Source organism: Equus asinus, chromosome 21 (genome assembly GCF_041296235.1).
Source record: "Equus asinus isolate D_3611 breed Donkey chromosome 21, EquAss-T2T_v2, whole genome shotgun sequence".
In the NCBI taxonomy this organism is placed as follows: Eukaryota; Metazoa; Chordata; class Mammalia; order Perissodactyla; family Equidae; genus Equus; species Equus asinus.
In genome coordinates this window covers 25,508,931-25,528,234 of record NC_091810.1, presented here as the reverse complement: position 1 = coordinate 25,528,234, position 19,304 = coordinate 25,508,931, and the positions used below count along the sequence as shown (strand labels likewise).

Genomic DNA, 19,304 nt, shown 5'->3' with positions numbered 1-19,304 from the left:
AGGTGTGGCTATTGTAGGAGACATCTGACATTTGCTCCCATATGTCAATGGGAGCTCAAAACTAGAGAGTCCTTAAAATGAGTAGAAAACAATTTATTTTTGAACTACAAATATTTAGCTTAGTGACAAAAAAAAAATGTAATGCTTTCCTGCTATTCTTTTCAATATTCACTCCGTGTTTTATTCTCAAGATAGACTTGGACACACTCTAAAATGTACTTGAGTTTTATCTTAAGTATTGCTGTATGCAAGGGAACAAAGAATTTTTCTTATCAGCCCCTTCCTGCTGGACTTCCTAATGCACTTGATTCCCAGCTATTAACCCAGGAGACCTATATTCACAATCACTTTGTGTTTCTTGAGACCCTACAGGTTTATTCGTGTATAGACATTCTTATAAAGATTATTACTTTTTTTTTTTTGGTACTGAACAATGTTTGCCAATATCCCCGTGACTTGTGGCTAAAAGATGACTAGAAGTTCAACCAGTCAAGCCACTGGGGATCTCAGTTATTCTCTGGAAACACTGTTTGCTTGAGGGGAAAGTACCCTGGGAACCTGAACTTTTCACAGTACCCTGTAGCCTTTTGTTAGGAGAGTGGAAAAGACCCATCGTTTAGTCAACCATTAAGCATTAAATCATTTCAAGAGCTTTTTCAACAGCTCTTGATAAATGAAAAATGTGTAACTGTAACAAAGTAATAGTCATCAATTAAAATTGATTTCAGTTCTTTGTGAAATATTTAAGGAAACTCATAAGTTTATCAACTTTCCCAAAGCTTTTACTATTTACACAGGTAGCAAAAAATGCTTGGTGTTGAGAGAATAACATGGAGGAAATTGTTTTGCTGCAACTCAAAGCTGATTTTTCTTCCCTCTTAGGGGTCTTCTAAGCTAAGAATTGCAAATTTTATAAATGAAATAAAGCCAGTTTATAGGTTTTTTAAAACTGTCTTAATTCAAAACTTTTACTCAGGTTTTCTAATCATTTTAAGTAGAGAAATTATCAATTCATAAATAACTTTTGGTGTGCACTTGACATTCCACTCATCTCTATAGAATAAAAAGAAATCCAAGGCTCTATTTCCTCCTACAAAGACCTGGGCGACTCACTTGTAAATGTTTGTTGTCTCACTTATGTCGCTCGCATCAATTGTACTGGTAACTGCACAAAACTTATAAAATGGCTAATCACACCATGCTTATGCACAAAAACCAAGCGGACAAGAAAATATACCAAGGCTTTGCACTGATACTTAAAGTCATTTTTCATAATGAATATATCATTATCCTTAAAAATACATATTGCCTATTGCAAAGTGCACTAAGGTAAAATCATGAGGAAAGGCAGAAGCAGTAACTCCATGCCAAGGGAATGACGTATATACATTTACACATTCTCATGACTGAGAAAACAAATTTCCAATTATAATTATTTATCCCTCTTAATTTAATTCAATGTACAATTACTCAAGTTTTTACTTGATTTTGCCAGAGAAAAACAAAGGATCAGCTGTCTGTGGCCACAGAATTCTGGTAACTATTTATCCCCTTGTCAAAAAACCATGATTAAGATACGTAAAATCTCACCATACCTTTTTTCAGAAACTATGTTGGATTCTGATCTCCAGAAATGTGTATTTTAGGATCACGATTTTTTAGGACAGATTGTTTGTGTTGACTACCATTTACGAAGACGGTGGGGATAGAAAAAGTACTTGTTTGAAATGAAAGTGTTGCATGAATTCTGAATTTATCTGGTGTTTGATTCCGTTCCAATTTAATCTATGCACTACTGTGTCATTTATTGCTATGGTAACTGGATACTCATTTAAAAAATTACATCAAAATCTGAGTGGGGAAAGGTGCAATATTTAACTGAAGGTAACTCTTAACACGATAGAAAACATTTTAATGATAAATGAATATTTAAGCAAATATCCATATCTGATATAATAAAGCTATTTAAATTCGTGATTGCTATTTCGGCACCCATTTTAGAATATAAACATTGCTTTGGTTTTTAATATAAAATTAATTATTTTATTCTGATTTTTAAAAGTAATACATGCCACTTATCAACATACTTGCAACCTTCCTCAGAAAGGATCCATACAGAGTTGTTCTGAGTTCTCATTGTAACTTAAAGGGAAATTTTCACAATGTCTGGAAATTTGATGTCCCACAAATGAAGGAGGGGAATATCCTTAAACTGCTTGCAGCAGAAACCCACTTAGGGGGCACCAAACTTGACTTTCAAAGGAACAGTACATCTACAAAAGGAAAAGTGATGGAATCTACATCACAAATCTGAAGAGAACCTGGGAGAAGCTTCTGCTAGCAGCTTGTGCCATTGTTGCCACTGACAACCTGACTGATGTCAGTGTCATATCCTCCAGAAATACTAGCCAGCAAGCTGTGCTGAAGTTTGCTGCTGCTGCCACTGGAGCCACTCCTATTGCTGGCAGCTTCGCTTCTGGAAGCTTCATTAAGCAGATCCAGGTAGCCTTCCAGGAGCTGCAACTTCCTGTGGTTACTAGTCCCAGAGATGACAACCAGCCTCTCACAGAGGCATCTTATGTTAACCTGCCTACCTGCTCTCTGTGAAACAGACTTTCCGCTGTGCTATGTGGACACTGCCATCCTGTGCCACAGCAAGGGAGCTTGCTCAGCAGGTCTAACGTGAAGGGGGCTGGCCTGGGAAGTTCTGCACATGTGTGATACTGTCTCCAGTGAACACCTATGGAAAGTTGTTCCTGAGCTCTACTTCTACAGAGATCCTGAAGACACTGAAAAGGAAGAGTAGGCTGCTGCTAAAAAGGCCATGTTGTAGTTGATTCCTACTGCTAGCGACCCTGTGTACAGCAGAGTGGAATTCTGCCCTGCCATAGTGCTCCATCCTTTCACCTTCTGGAACTATGTCAGACAATGCTCCACAACTATTCATAGGTTTTCATGGCCAATTTTTTTGGAAATGGATGGCATCCTTCTTCCTAGTCTGTCATAGTCTAGAAGCCCCCACTGAAACTCATCCACCATGGGACCCTGCTGGTATTTGAAATACTGGTTGCATAGTTTTCAGCATCACAGCAACATGCAGCTGCCACAGCATGACAATTGATAGACAGGTCGTGTGGTTCCCCGACTGGGAAACAAACCCAGGCTGCAGCGATGAGAGCACTGAATCTTAATCACTGGACCACCAAAAGACCATGACCAAGGAGGAATTTCAGAGTGAATGTACTGCTCTAGCTCCTGAGTTTACTCATCCTTAATCTGGAGTCACAGTTGGTCTGAAGGTGTGCAGGTGCCCTCTGCACCCATCAAGCAGTTCCCTGCTGAAGCCTCGAGCAGAGCGCTCAGCCTATCACTGAAGACTGGTCTGCAGCCCCCACTGCTCAAACCACTGAGTGGATAGAAACAACCACTAAGTGGTCTTAAACTGTACTTCCACAGACTCAAACGAAAGATAAAAATAAGATTGATGGAAAATAGTTTCTAAAAAAAAATAAAACAAAACTTGGAACATACAGAATACATAAGGAAAACAACGTAACCATATTTCCAATATACAAGGATAAGTCTTGCCATAATTTTGATGTATTTTCTTTCAGCTTTAATAAATAGATATGTTTATTCATTTGGATTTATTTGTGGGATGTGAAGAGGCTTCTGAAGGAATGACAAAGAAGATGTGATGAAATACGGTTAGGTAAAAATAGAGAATAAAATGAAATAAGATTTATATTCATTTATTTCTTTGGAGAAAGATTCTAAGAGGAGGTATCAGGAAAACCATGGACTGTAGCTAACAAGCGCTTAGCTAACAGTGATTTTTATATCAGGAATTAATTTTCATCTATATCAAGGATACTCAAGTAGTCAGTAAAGTGTTCATGCAACTATTCAATGATATTATTATCAAGGACATTTTTATATTACCACTCCAATATCCTTAATGTTCCTGCCTCTCACCTCATGCTGTCAACTATGGCTGCTAAAGCCCCTAACTATTTATTACCTGTCTGGTTCAAGGCAAGAAGAAAATAGAAAGAACAGGAGCCAGTGACATCTCTTCCTTTTACCAGGACAGCAAAAATTTTCCATAAAGCTCTCCCAAAAGATTTTCCTTTTAATTCTGCTGAATCAAGTTAAATTTATATTTATGTCTTTTTAGTAGAAACCAATCATTACTGACCCATGTTCTGTCACCTCTACCATAAAGAGGGCTAAGAAAAACAGGCATTACATTTAAGGATTTTTTTTTCTCCAGTCTCTCTAGGGAAAATGGACAAGGGAGAAAGAGGTTTGGAACTGTATTAGTCTGCTAGGCTGCCATATCAAAGTAATACAGACTGGGTGGCTTGAACAACAGAAATTTATCGTCTCACAGTTCTGGAGACTAGAAGTCCAAAATCAATGTGTCCTCAGGGCTGATTCCTTCTGAGAGCTGTGAGGGAAGGATCTGTCGCAGGCCTCTTTCCTTGACTTGTAGATGGCCATCTTTTATCTATGTCTCTTCCCTCCTCTTCCCTCCGTGCTTATTTCTGTGTCCAAATTTCCTCTTATTATAAGGACATCAGTTATATATTGGGTTAGAGCTCACTCTAATGACCTCATTTTAATGTCATTATCTCTGCAAACAATATGTCTCCAAACAAGACCACATTACGAGGTACTAGGGGTTGGGACTTCAACATATGAATTTTGAAGGGGATACAATTCAACACTTCAACCCTTAATAAGGAATGGTTTATGTGGAATATGTGAGATTCATTATAACTGTCTGCTTATGGAGACCACAGGCACAGAAATGACTGACCTGTTCACACTCTTCACTTAGTCTCAGAGCATGTGTGGTGATGGACAATTTGGAGCAAATGCTGAGGTGGCCAAGTCCATGAATTTAAAGCTGAATCTGCCCTCCAGGGCTCTACCTCAGAGTGACATCCAATCTCAGTGTGTACTAGTTCCGCGCGTCTCCATGGGATTCCTTGGTACAGCTGGTGGGATTGTTTCTTTAATGACCCAAAGAATACCTAGTGAGAAGAATTCAATAATTAATTGTAAATGCCTCATTTGAATACTTACTGATCAAGAAAATCATGTTGAATATCCTAATGTGCTTATTATGAGTTTTGAATATTGTCCAAAAGGGAATGCTGTGGTTACTGGAGGTTGAGATAAGAAATTAAATTGGTTAATCTTTTTGTAATACAGGAAATCTTCTCTGTGCCTGAAAAGAAAAGAACATCTTCATTCTCTAAAGAGAAATAGACAGCCGGCACTGAGTGATGGTGTAGGGTGTAAGTAATAGATATTTCTATGTAATCACTCATACATAACAAAGTGCACATTCTACATTGTACTTATTTTTGGGAGACTTAATGTCTATATCAAGTAAATTAAATATTGCTATCCAGATGGAACCAGGACCATACGTTTTGAAAATAATTTATTGAGGTGAAATTCACATAACATAAAATTGACTATTTTAAAGTGAACAATTCAGTAGCATTTAGTATAGTCACAGTGTTGTGCAACTACCACCTCTATCCAGTTCCAAAACATTTTCATCACTCCAAAATAAAACCATTTATCCAGGCCCCAGTAATCACCAATCTGTGTTCTATCTCTATCAATTTATATATTCTGAATATTTCACATAAATGGAATCGTACGATATGTCACCTTTAGTGTTCAGTTTCTTTTATTTAGCATAATGTTTTTGAGGTTCATCCATAAATGGCATTCGGGCTGTTTCCTCTTTTTTATAGTTGTGAACAGTGCCACTAAAAACACGTACGTACATGTACTTGTTTGAGTACCTTTTTTCAATTCTTTTGGGTATATGCCTAAGAATAGAATTGTGAGGTCGTATGATAATTTTATGTTTAACTTTTTTGAGGAATTGCCAAACTGTTCTCCGGGGTGGCTGACCATTTTACATTCCCATCAGCGATGTAAGAGGGTTCTAATTTATCGACATCCTTGCCAATACTTGTTGTGGTTTCTTATCATTATCATTGTTATCATTGCCATCCTAGTGAATGTGAAGTGGTACATCATCGTGGTTTTGATTTGTATTTCCCTGAAAATTAATGATGTTGAGCATAATTTCATGTGCTTGTTAGCCATTTGTATATCTTCTTCGAGAAATGTGTATTCAAGTCCTTTGCCCAGTTTTTAAATGAATTGTTTAAACAACCTTTTGTTGTTGAGTTGTAATGATTCTTTATACATTCTAGAAACTAGACTCTTATCAGATATATAATTTGCAAATATTTTTTTCCATCCTACAGGTTGTCTTTTCAGTTTTTCAATAATGTTCTTTGATTCACAAATGTTTCTAATCTTGATGAAGTCTAATTTACTTATTTATTATTGTTGCTTGTGCTGTTGGTGTGTATTTTTAAATAATACATGTGCGCGCACACACACACACCACACACACTCTCTCTCTAATGGTAAATAGACAATTATTCCATATCCATGGGACAATTTTTCAGAGTATCAGGATATATGTTCATTAAAGTATTATAAGTTGTTTATTTTGCTTGAATGTACATGGTCTTGATTAATTGAACAAGATATAAACCATTGTTACTTTAATAACATAGTTTTCACCAAGATAAAGTAAAGATAGAAGCATATATATCCTCTTTTCTGAGGTATATAATAGCATGAAATGTAAGCTTCTCTCATGTACTCATTCATCAAATATTTTTGAGTACTTATAATATGCTGTTTTAGACAATGGAGACATACTAATGAAAAGATAAATAGTTTTCTGCCCTCATTGAGCTTATATTCTGGTGTATAAATGTAAATAAAATAAATAAATTCAGGTGGTAAGAAATACTATAAAAACAAAAAAGCATCATACTAATGTCTTAACTAGTAAATTATTTTAACTAGTAGGAAGGGGTACTGAAGATGTGACAACTGAACTGAAAGCTGAATTAAAATTAGGGAGGAAATGCTAGGAGGAAAGCATTCTAGGCTGAGAAATCACAAATGCAAAAGCCTAGAAGTGTAAATGAACATTGAGTTTTCCAGAAATATGAAAAAGGCCACTATGGCTCGTGGAGAACATGATGTTTATCTTGGAATAAAGCAGTACCAGACACAGTGTATAGAAAGAAATTGCCTGTTTTGGGTCAGTTGATTTATTTCATAACCATTAACGGGCATGAGTCTGGGCACTAAACACTATGATTCTTATCCAGAGTTAAGGAGAAAAGTTTCAGGAGCGGGTAGATGAGAGAAAGGAGGTGTAAAAATAGAAAAGACTCCACCTCTATCTCCATGGAATTACAGTCTAGTAAGGACATCACAAAAACATAGCTAACCATAGTACAAGGCAAAGCAAAGTTCAAGTAATTATAAAGGGTTGAATCAGGGGAGCTTCTTAATCTTGTATTTGAAGCATAGGTAGGATTTCTATACTTGAAAAACTTTTAAGTCAAAAAGAAACAAAGGCCCAGAGACATGAATGAATAAGGCATTTTGGGGAAATGGAGTACTGCATTATAGATAGAAAGGATGCAAAGAAATACGTAGGCTATAAAGACAATGGCATGAAAGCTGGCACCTACACACATCTGTCCCTTCTACACTAGAACCAAGTATTTCAAGGAGGATGGAGTAATTTCCATCTCTTCTCTGCTTTCATTCAGAACCTTAGCAGAAACTATATGTGCTCCGGCAGTACATGAGGAAAGAGATGCAGATAGCTTTGTAATGATCACTCCACTTGAAGTTTAATGTAAAATATTCTCCAGCAACAGTAAGAAAAGAGATATATACGCTAGATGTTATGGTCTGAATTGTCTTCTCTCCCAAATTCCTGTGCCAAAGTCTTAACCCTCAGTACCTCAGAGTGTGACTTCGAGATAGGGTCTTTAAAAAGATAATTAAGGTAAAATGAGGTCATACGGATGGGCCCTAATTCAGTCTGACTTGGGGTTGTATAGCCCAAAGACACACACCGAGAAAAGACCATGTGAAGACACGGGGGCAAGACGGCCATCTATATACACTTCAAAGAGAAAAACCTCAGAAGGAACTAACCCTGCCTGCACCTTGATGTCACACTTCTAGCCTCCAAATTATGAGAAAATAAATCTGTCATTTAAGCCACCCAGTCTGTGGCACTTCATTATGACAGTCCTAGCAAACTAATATACTGGGAATTTTTTTTTTAAATGGCGGTTATTCTCCGTAATATCCATATTAGATATGAGGATTTTGAAGTCTCAAAAAGTTAAGTAATTTGGCCCATGTCACATAAACCTTGCCATAAGAAAGAAAACACTTAGTTTTTAACTAGAGTAAGCATAAAATCTATTTTCCTGACTGGGGCATTTTTGAGAGTATATTTGGTACTATTAATAATTATGGTGGGAAAATAGGTGTAAACCAGGTCATACATCTAAAAAGTAATATCTTAGGCTCCATGAAAAAGCAAGAAGTTCTCTCTTCAATGGATTTTCTTTGACATATTCTGGCTGTAATTGAAGCTATTTAATATGTTATTAACAAGATGCTGCCCAGTCATACATTGTCTCCTTTATAACTATATTCACACAAGAAATTTCTAATTTTAGTACAAAGAATAATTGTACTTCTGAGCAATTAATTGACTTAGTTTATCTTTTGGAGACAAGGAACTGTGTGACTGACTGTGTCTCCCTCTTTAAGTGAGGTTGCTGGAAAGCTTAGCCCAAATTTGCATCTGATGCAAATGTAAAGATCAGCATAATATGCCATTTTCTTAGTCTCATTTCATTTTCTATTCTCATCTTTGTGTTCTTTTCTTATTTCCCTTCCACCTTTGCCTTTCTTATACCTTGTTATGTTTATTTATCCTTGTAAGCCACCTTAAATCTTGTTCTGGAATAAAATTAGTTATATAAATTGATCAGTCACTCAAAAGATGACCTCGTTCTCTGCCACTGTTCAAGACTTTCCTTTGTTATTCAGTGCCAGTTACAAAATCTGCATCCAGATTTCCTCTTATTAGAGGATCCTGTTTGTGCCCTAGATGTTTATAACTTGTGGGTTTCCAAGCCTGTGTGCAGTCACGTGGAGATTCCAAGGTTGGATAAAAACGTGAAACATAGGACCATCTGGAAGAAGCCCACATTAGATTGTAATACTTCCACACATTCTTAGTTGAAGTGGAGGAAAAGTAATTTTTCTTCTCCAAAATAAAAACTGTACAATTATATGATTTTTTTAAAAGTAAAGAACATTTTCTAAACTATAGAAACACTATAGGTTGTCTATAATTATAGTATGCCACTTTACTGAAATTACCCTAGATCAAAAAGAATAATTCTAGGTTTATTACATTGTACAGTGTGTACCATTACTAAATATAGAATTTCATATTGGTCTATTCCAAATATACAACTGTTGAAACATGGAAAAAAAGGAGAGCAGTTCACTGGCATGGTTCCAGCAGAGTTCTTGCTGTGTTATTCTTTCTGGATGTATTTTTTTTTTAGACATTTAATTGTAACACACCTGCCTTATTTCTCAGAGATACATAGAAATAGCGTGTCCTAGTGTGTTTGGCTCTGGACGGGACTAAATGAGCAGCTGTATCTTCATTGCAAGTCTAACTTGCATAGTTCCTCCCTGCTTCTTACTTCAGATAGACAAAAAAAAGAAAAATAAATCTTACTATACCCCCCCTTCATTCAGCAATACCTGGGTTTTGAGACTTTCTTATAAGCAGTTCATGAGGAAAAGATGTGATACTTATATACCTGAATACAAAGTAAACACTGAACAGTATAGATAGCAAGGAGAGTGTTGTGGACTGAATTTTGCACCCCCCAAACTCATATATTGAAGCCCTAACCCCTATGGGGGGAGGAAATATTCTTCTGTCCTTCTAGGTTCTGCTGACTGGTCTAAGAATTGAATTGACATGAGACAGAATAACAGGAGAAAACCAAACAAGTTTAATAACATGCATATGTGGGAGAAACCCAGAAAAACTGAGTAACTCACCAAAATAGCCAAAGTCACCGCCTTAAATACCATCTTCAGCTAAAGATAAAGGAGGATGTTGGGGCTAGTGGTTTGGGACTTCAAAGGGGAGGAAGGCAATTCACACGGAGATAGAAAAGCAATGTTTGGTAAAAAATGTTTGCCATGTCTTGCAAAAACAATGAGACATGGAGAGGACTTTGATCAAATGGGCCTTGTGAGGTTCATCCCTGTCTATCACACCTAGTTCATGTTACACTGTAGTTATCTGTGGTATTAGCTCCTTCTTGAAACAGACCTTCTATCTTAAATTCTTTTAGGCGGTTAGTGGGTAGGTCAAAGTTTCTTCCTGAGTCTTTTGTTCTTAAAAATAATCAAGTCAAAGAGACACATTTCAGGGTAGCAAATTCTGCTTCCCTACACCATCAGTGTGACTCTTTTGGAGACAGGGCCTTTAAAGAGGTAATTAAGTATAAATGAGATCATAAGGGTGGGGCCCCAACCTAAAACAGTCCACTGGTATCCTTATAAGAAGAGGAAGAGACATGAGAGAAGCATGCACAGTGGAAAGACCATGTGAGGACAAGTGACAAATTTGCCATCTGCAAACCAAAGAGAGAGGCCTTAGGAGAAACCAACCCTGCAGGCATCTTGATCTTGGACTTTGACTCCAGAACTGTGAGCTATAAATTTCTGTTGTTTAAACCACCAGTTTGTGGGGTTTTTTATGGTAGCCCTACAGAAGGGAATGAGGACTGATGAAATATATATTTATTATGCTTTTGTCTAATCCTATCCAAATTATTTTACATTTGAACTCTACTACAAACTGAAGTGTAGGCAGGCTGCATGTTCTTAAATCCATTCTATAAATGAGAACATAGAAGTAGAAGTTTTTAACCTCATACAAGCTAGTTATTAACTGGGAGCTGTACATATAAGAGACAAAAAAAGAGCTCATCCTCCATGTTTGTTCCTCATCTTTCAACTCTTTTTCTTCTACTCATATATTTTGAAGCATACATTCAAATATAATAGACATATATATGCTATATCTACATAGAACATGATAAATTTTATTTGGCCTCAAGTAGTTTTCCAGATTACTTTTCTACCCAGATGCAACATAGAAGCATTGGGTCTGGGACAATATATTAGTTCTTCTCCTGCTCTGATAAAGTAGATTTAAAATAATGCAAGGTAACTGGAGTGCCCCAGTTTTATTTCATGGCCTCACCTTAAGGACTTCAGGGCATTCTGAGAATTATACACTGATTTTTTTTAATTCCCCCAGGATAGATTATAAATTTTCGTAGTGGAATCAAGATAGGAAAGTAAAAGTTGGAAACAATCAGTGCAACTGAGTGAAACAAAATGCCATAAGATATATGCAAACACACCAATCACTATAAATGGACACTAATTTACTTTCAGCACTCTAGATATGTTTGTATTAATTTATTCAAAACCAGTATATAAAAAAATTTACAATTTAAATGTTGTTTTGGGTGAACAGCCACTTGCCAACAATTCAATAAGTTTTGACAATTTTCATTTTTTGTAAAGATGCTCATGGAGCAATTTTTAACTTTATTGTAAAAAGAGATAATTTGGCCCAGACAGCAACAGAAACACCACTTTCTGAATAGGCAGAGTTTTCCTGCTCACGTTTTATTTATTTACTTCTGACAGCAGCTTGCCAACAAAGGCAACCTAACTATTTATACGAAAGTCATCATTAGAGGTACAATTGCCTATACATTGGCAGATACAGTTATGTTACATTACGTAGAGGATGAGACCTTTTTTTTCCTAGAAAGGTTATTTTTCTTTGAAAATTTAGGGGAAAAGATTGTCTGTATTTGAAAACCATTTGTATGTTCTGTTTACATTTCATAAACAAAACAGAAAGATTGGATCAATTTTACACAATTTCAAAAAGAAATGAATTTACAAACTGGAGTTTAATAGGAGAATAGAAAGATGTTAAAAGTAGATTGATCTTTAGTGAAGATGAAGGTCTGGGTACAGGATGCAAGTTTTCATCCTTCTTGACACTAGGGATTTTTAGAATCAAGTGAGAAGAAGCCTCCTAGAATGAATATGATATTTCACTCCTACGTGTTCTATACATTTCCCCTGGAAGGGCGGAATTGGAAAACTAGAAAACCAGAAGCCGTTTGTGACACCTCCCTCTCTCCACCCCTATATCTAATCCATCAACAATCTGGTTGGTTTCCATTTTCTTTACCAAGATCATTGTTTCTTACCTGGACTACTGCAATACCCACTTATTGGTCTTCTCACTTCCTCTCTTGCTTTTAACAACCTACTACCAGATTAAATCTAGATTGAAATGAAAATCTGGCCACCTTCTATTAAAACCTGTCCAGGGACTCCCAACGGTCTAGGGACAAACACCGAAATCCTTAATGTAACCTACCCAGCCTTGCATGGCCTGGTTCCCGTCTCTCTTCAGCTCTCCTTCATACAAAACTCTTTCCCCGTCTATGATACATCCACATGGATTTTCTTTCAGTTCTTTTAATTAACCTTGCTTCCTTCTGCTGTGGACCTTTTCACATTCATTTCCTGCTCTTAAAATACCATTCACCAGCTCCTTTCACCTAATTCACTTGAACTCTTACTTCACATCTCTGTTCAATTATCATTTCCTTAGGGAAGCCTTCTATAATCTAACTAGGTCAATTTCTTCCTATGATGTGCTTTCAAATTTCAAAGAACCTTGCACTTCTCTGTCACACCACTTTTCATGGCTGTAACTTTACTTTTATATGTCTGACTATATCATGCAGGTTCATCTATACCTCTATAAATTCTATAGTGGCCTGGACAACATCTGTTTTTGCATACTGTCCTATATCAAGACGTAACACAGTAAGTAGAACATAGTTGGTTCTCAATCCTTTCATTAAAAGTCAATAAATTTTATCATATAGTAGACACACTCAATTTTTTGTGAAAATTTCAACATACCAAAGAAGCATGGTAAGATCTTAATTTAGGTCTTAGAAAATGTCAGCAGTATGATGTACTGGGTTACTTAGAAATGTATTATCGTATTTAGATCTATGTGTATTTCTTTAACTATTATTTCATTTGGTTTTTCTTATTGACCCCTCACTTCAATAGAGTTTAAATATTCATGCAGCAATATTAACTAAAATAATATTTTGTCAGCAAAAGATCAACACTTGAATTTTGTCAATGCTCTCTTTCTTAATTACAGATCAAGTTCCAAGAAACATAGTCATGCTTTAAGAGATATATCTGACGAATTCATCCCAATTTTAACATTAGCAAATGTTACACATAGTTGATATTTTTTTAAATGGCCTTATCCATCTGGAAATGTATACTCTCATAGTGAAGTAGATAAAAAAGCCAAAAGATTGTCTTCAATAACATGGAGAATTTAAAAAATAGATGAGTATGGATTTGCAATGCTCTCCAGTTAATATGTATTTTAATCAAGTTATATTTATGCGAGCATGATTAATTCACTATATTAGAACACAATATAATTACTCAGATTGGCTAAGAATAAACAATACAGCAAAGGCTTTGAATACATTTTAAGTTTGCAGAAAGTAAATCGAATGAACCAATTTTACAGGTTTCCATATTCATTGTGCATAAGCCAGGTTGACTTGCATAGTTGTTTTGTTTGTTTTGTTATTGTCTGCTTCTGATATCTTCCTCTTATTATGCCTTAAGCCTTACTTCCTCCTTATGTGTTGTTTATATGGTCCATTTGTCATAATCATTTCTAAGTCAAGTCATAAATTGTATACTTCTTTTGATGATTTGACATTTGGGACATTTTATTTTTCACCCCCTCCTTATAGTACTCATAAAATGGTACACTATTCATACACTGTGGCAAATAGAATAAATTATGGTGGTACACCTTACTAGACCTTGACATGATAGTTAAAACTTACAAACAAAACTTCACAATGACCCAGCATTCTGATTTGTGTTTGAAGTCAGGGCTAGAATTCCACTGGTTTTCATTAGTGAGGTATTCATTTCTCTATGTCCAGGGGAAAAATACATTTTCTCTTGAATGTAGAGCTCATGTTACTGAATTTAGTAATTCCAGATAAGTCAGAGAGTTCATTATAGCATACCCACCTTGAGCTGAGTTGGGTTAACTTAATTGTGGCTATCTTTCCCCATGTTAACTGCAGCACTGCAAATAATTTAATACAGTCTGGGGCACTTTACCCATTCTGTGAAGTCCAGATAAGTCTGAGATGAGCTACAGGAAGGAAGCAATATATGATCAGGCAGGAAACCTACACTTATTAGCAGCAAGTGCTAGGCTACTACTGGGTAGCGGAACCCAAGCTGCATAAGCCATCCCTTCTCTCATTCACTTCCAGGCCAGGCTGTCTGAATATACATGTAATTCCAATGGATATGTAATGAACACTTGTTTGACGTGAGAGCCTATTATCATTAATTCCTAAGGTTAACAATGTTTTATGTCTTTCCCTTTATAAGCATTTGTCTACCTAAGAAGTGGGCATCATTATTACCATGTTATAAATAACCCAAATAGGTTTCATTTTGAAATATGCTAGATGTGACTTGTAGGATTCTTAACCTTGGGACCAGAAACATCTAGTTGGTGAAGAGATCACCAACTCAGAGACTTGAGTTCTTTCCTCCCAGTTATTGTGAGAGAGCAAGTCCTTCAACACTCAGGACTCATTCCTTTTTTTACGTTTGTCCTCAGTGGTCCCTAAGATCCCTCCACTTCTAACACTATTTCTATAAAGCAAGTTGGAATTTTTTTAAATATCACACATGTTGTTGTGTAATAAGTTTTTTAGGTCTGTAGGCTATTTCTGTACCATCTAAGCCTTTGCTAACACATCCTTTAATTCGACCTCCTTTCAGAAAATAATCAGTGCCCTATATCTCTTCTAATTGCTCCATTTGCTTTTTTTAATGTTACAGGTAAACCAACCTTAAGGGAGTCGTAACTTTCTCTTAATATTTTTTTTCCCACTGCTCTTGGAGACGGTTGTCTCAAAGGTCAAGTTAACTTCTAAATTAGTTTGGCAAACATTCTATCTATAGGCCATTTAAAAGAAGCACCAATGTCTCTACCTGAAGAACAGGTTTGGGTCACCAGGTATGTTAGTGCATCCTAGGCAATTTTTCTTTCACAGGCTGGAAGAGGAGACAAGAACAAGAGGCACTAGAAATGCAAAATCTTCCATGATTAGTTTGTGTTCAGGAAAGGAAAATGTGCACCTCGTAGTGAGTGGTTTCTGAAGCATTAGCTTTAAAAATTCTGTAAATCATGGCAAATTTTGCAGATGCTCCTTAGTTCTTCTACTTCAAAATCATCATGAAAGTTATGGATTTTACAATACCTGAGCATTCCAGTGAAAAGAATTCTCAGAGATCACCACTGAGCACCTCCCATGCTGGCACACGGCCTGTCAGAGCCCTGAAAACCCTCCCAACCCGGGAAATAAGAACAAGAACTTCCTAAATCCCATCATTGATTCACTGCTGATTTCAAACTGCTCAAAATTCCAGTGCTAATGAATTTAATTAAAACAAAAAAAAATCATATAACCTTAATAGGGAAGCTTAAGGTAGATTCCAGTTTTTGGAGCCGCACAATATTTTCAGGTGTTTGATTTCTCCTAGTAAATTTTATGGGTTCATTGTTTATTGTCACCAAGGAGGATTAAGCCCGCTGGGGAAAGCACCATCCTTCTTTGTACTCAGAGGGAAGCGAATGACCAGTTTAAATACTACTGGATTTCAATCAATTAAAAGACAGTTAAAAAGAAATAAGAGTGAGATAAAGCTAAAGCAGTTTAAGAATAGCTGAAACTTAGGAAAGAAAGACCTAAACTTCTGTGAAAAAACAAAACAGAATCCAATGGTACTCTCTAAGTAGTGGAAAATATGGCTAGAAGATGGAAAAAGGAATATGTATCTACTTATGTACGTATACACATGTATTACATATATATATGAAATATGTAATTATATATATAATATGATATAATGTATACTATATATTAAATTGCCAGTGGCCAAATGATAATAGCATTTAAACAAAATGATAAATAGCAAAGCAGAAGCAAAACTAACTATTTTGAAATAAGGACCAAAATAAGATGGCAAAGGAAGAGACTCATTTATTTTAATACTCCTAGTGACTAGCTCAGTGCATGTCACATAGTAAGGGCTCAGATAACACAGGAATTAATGAATGATTGACTAAATGAATGAATGTTTGTGACCTAAGATAAAAGGATAACTTTATTTAAAATCTTAGTAAGTTCTATGCCTTAAGACCAAAAATGAGACACCTGCTTCTAATTTTTTATTAAAAATGTACTCTTGTTCCTAAAGTTTTCTACAATATGCAAACTAAGGACTGTTGATATTTGCAGTAGAGGGCCTGTCTTTTATTCATTAAGAAGGGGAGGAAGGAAGGATGCTAGAAAGGAGTAAAGATCAGTGAGACCGTGACGCAAGACATTAGGAAACTACCAGTCTGACTTTAAGCTCCTCAATTTTAGTGTCCAGAAAGGTTGTCAGTGTGTTAGACAAGGCTTCTGGTGCTTACTTCTCCTAGAATGTGCTACAGTTTCCCTTCATAAGACTCACGTCTATTCGTGAGCAGCGATCGTCCAATCCAAGTAAGATCAAACCAAAACAAGTAAATAACTTAGCTTGTTACGACAAGAACATTCTCTTCCATGTACAACTGACCACACACTCTGGCCCTTCCTCTTGTAGGACATGAAAGTAAATTTCTCAGAACAGTTCATCTCAGCCATTGAGCGAATCCCTTATTGTCAGTGGACTCGTCCTCATGCACAGGTGGGGTGGAATGGCAGCTGGTTGGATCTAAAGCTAAATCTAAAAATCTAAAATCTAAAGCCAGAATGCCTGCAATCAAGTTCTTGTGAGAATTAAATGAGTGAATAACTGGAAGCACGTAGTGCAGTTCATGGCACATAGGAAGGATGCAATAAGTGTCAGAATTTATTAATGTTGTCCAGACTCAGTCTTCATGTACGATATCTGCTGGTTGTGTAAGTCTACCACTTCACGTGTCGTTGGTTCTTTCACTCTAAGGAGCACTTTCACTCGCATTGTCGCATGTGGGAAGCAGCGAGGCATTGTGGTTAGTAGCCTAGCCTCAGACAGCCCTGCTTTGAACACTGATTCAATTTATCTGCAAGACCTTTATCTGAGGTCATTCAATCTCTCCAAACCTCAGTTTTCTTATGAGTAAAGTTAGGGTTATAATCATTCTTTCCTTATACGGTAATTATAAGGTAAATCAAGAAAATACTTAGCATAATGCCTGTATATATTGTGAAATGTGCTGAATATGTTATTATTGAATTGTTGTATTAAATCTTATAATCTTCATAGTCTCCACCCCCAAAATAATGCCTCTGCTTGGAGACCTCAATACCACCATAACTCAACAAATCTAGATAGGATTTACCAGCTTTTCTCCTTGAGCAAAACTTCTTCCTAAATTTGTATCTCAATTATCTTTTCAAATATCCACATTTGATAGGACTCTATACCCACGACTCTGCCTTATTGGCTTTTTATAGAGATGAGTAAATCAGAGAGGTTATGTGACTAGCCTATGGACACACAGTGGGTAACAAACAGAGAAGTGAGCTGCTCACAGGTCTGAATGCAGAGCTTTGTTTTTCTCACCTGCTGCAGTTTCCTGTTACTTTTTGAAGACGCATAATTGCTGTAAGTCATCCCCCAAAGACATCCTTTACCTGTAAGGGAATGTCTATGAGATTGACATGTATTTTTCATCTCTTCTTCAGTGACAAAGCATCCAATCTAACAAAATCCATCCCATGACCTTGTGATAAAATATGCTTTAAAATAAGTACCACATAGCCATTCATTTTCGGGTATGAAGTAAACATACTGCTGGTACATGCAGAGTAAATTGATGTTTTGCTTAATGCCATGCTTTTGTTCCTTTTCTCTGGTGAACCCAAAGGTTGCACTTTAATGCAGTGATGCTAGCCAAAATGTGTAAGTAAACAACAAATGCAGAGCACATTCCTAAGTGGTACATATAAAATCTCTTTAACTAGAATGCAGTTACCTTCCCCGAAAGGCTAAGCATTTCCCCCTTGAATTTCTCTTCTGTTCAAGGAGCCCAGTTGCACTGATGTCTGAAATTCATCAGTCACCTGGAACATAGACAAAAAGCTGTGACTAACACAAACACAACATTCTAGGTACCCACACGCACACATACAAGCCTTATAATTTAATGCCTGGGAAACTAAATAAAAATAATTAACTCTATATATCACTCATGGTGGCCGTTTATTGTTCCTTGTGAAATCAATGTTTAAGCATTTGGGACATCGCCCACTTTATCGAAGGACTGAATTAGTGTTTTGAATTGTATATTAAACTGACATTGTGTTCCTTGGATTTAATTGATTAACAGGTTTGTGGGGGGTTTTTTCAGTAAAATATGAAGCTCCAAGGGTAATAGTCTTCTGACCAAAAGAAAATAAAATACTGTCATGCATATCCCAGGTCCTGGATGTTACAGGCAGGAACAATTCTGGTTTGAAAAGATATAATAAATACTCAGAATATGAGAGTGGAAACAAAAAGATGATTTGCCAAATGTCTGATTTCTGCCCCTTCTCAATTCTTCTGAATTTGGTCTCTCAAAGATCAGTAATGACTTCCTGAACACAAAATCCACTTTCTTCTTTCGAGCTCATTTTCTCTTCCTCCTAGGCAGTATTCCACACTCTGCACAAACCTCTTTCTCTTGAAACCCTCTCTTTCACACATTAATTCATTCAATAGTATTTATCAAGATATTCTAAATGTCAGGCACAATTTTAGGTATTGGGAATGAAGTGGTGAACAAAACAGGCACCATTTGCCCCTCAAACCTCTTTAATATACTTACCCTTCCAAGGTTCTACACTTGGCACTCTCTTTTTGCGGAGAGCAATACACCAATTCTATCACACCCGTCTATTCTCTCATGAGTCAATATTGCCTGTTTGCTAAAGACACCCAGAATTATATCTACATGCCCATCATCTCTCCATAGCCTACACCCCCAAAATGATGCCACTTCTAGCATCAACACCTGTGTAACTCAACAAATCTAATCTGAACTGTTCCCCCCTGAGCTCAGCTTCTTCCAAAGTTTCCATCTCCATTATCTTTCCAAATACTCACATTTGAGAGGACTCTGTCTCTTGTCTGCCGTA

The 19,304-nt window shown here is 36.4% G+C and overlaps 1 pseudogene; it reads left to right on the top strand.

Moving 5' to 3' along the window:
* Positions 1 to 2,068: 2,068 nt before the first annotated feature.
* LOC106832424 (small ribosomal subunit protein uS2-like) lies at positions 2,069 to 3,441 on the top strand (annotated as a pseudogene).
* Positions 3,442 to 19,304: the final 15,863 nt, after the last annotated feature.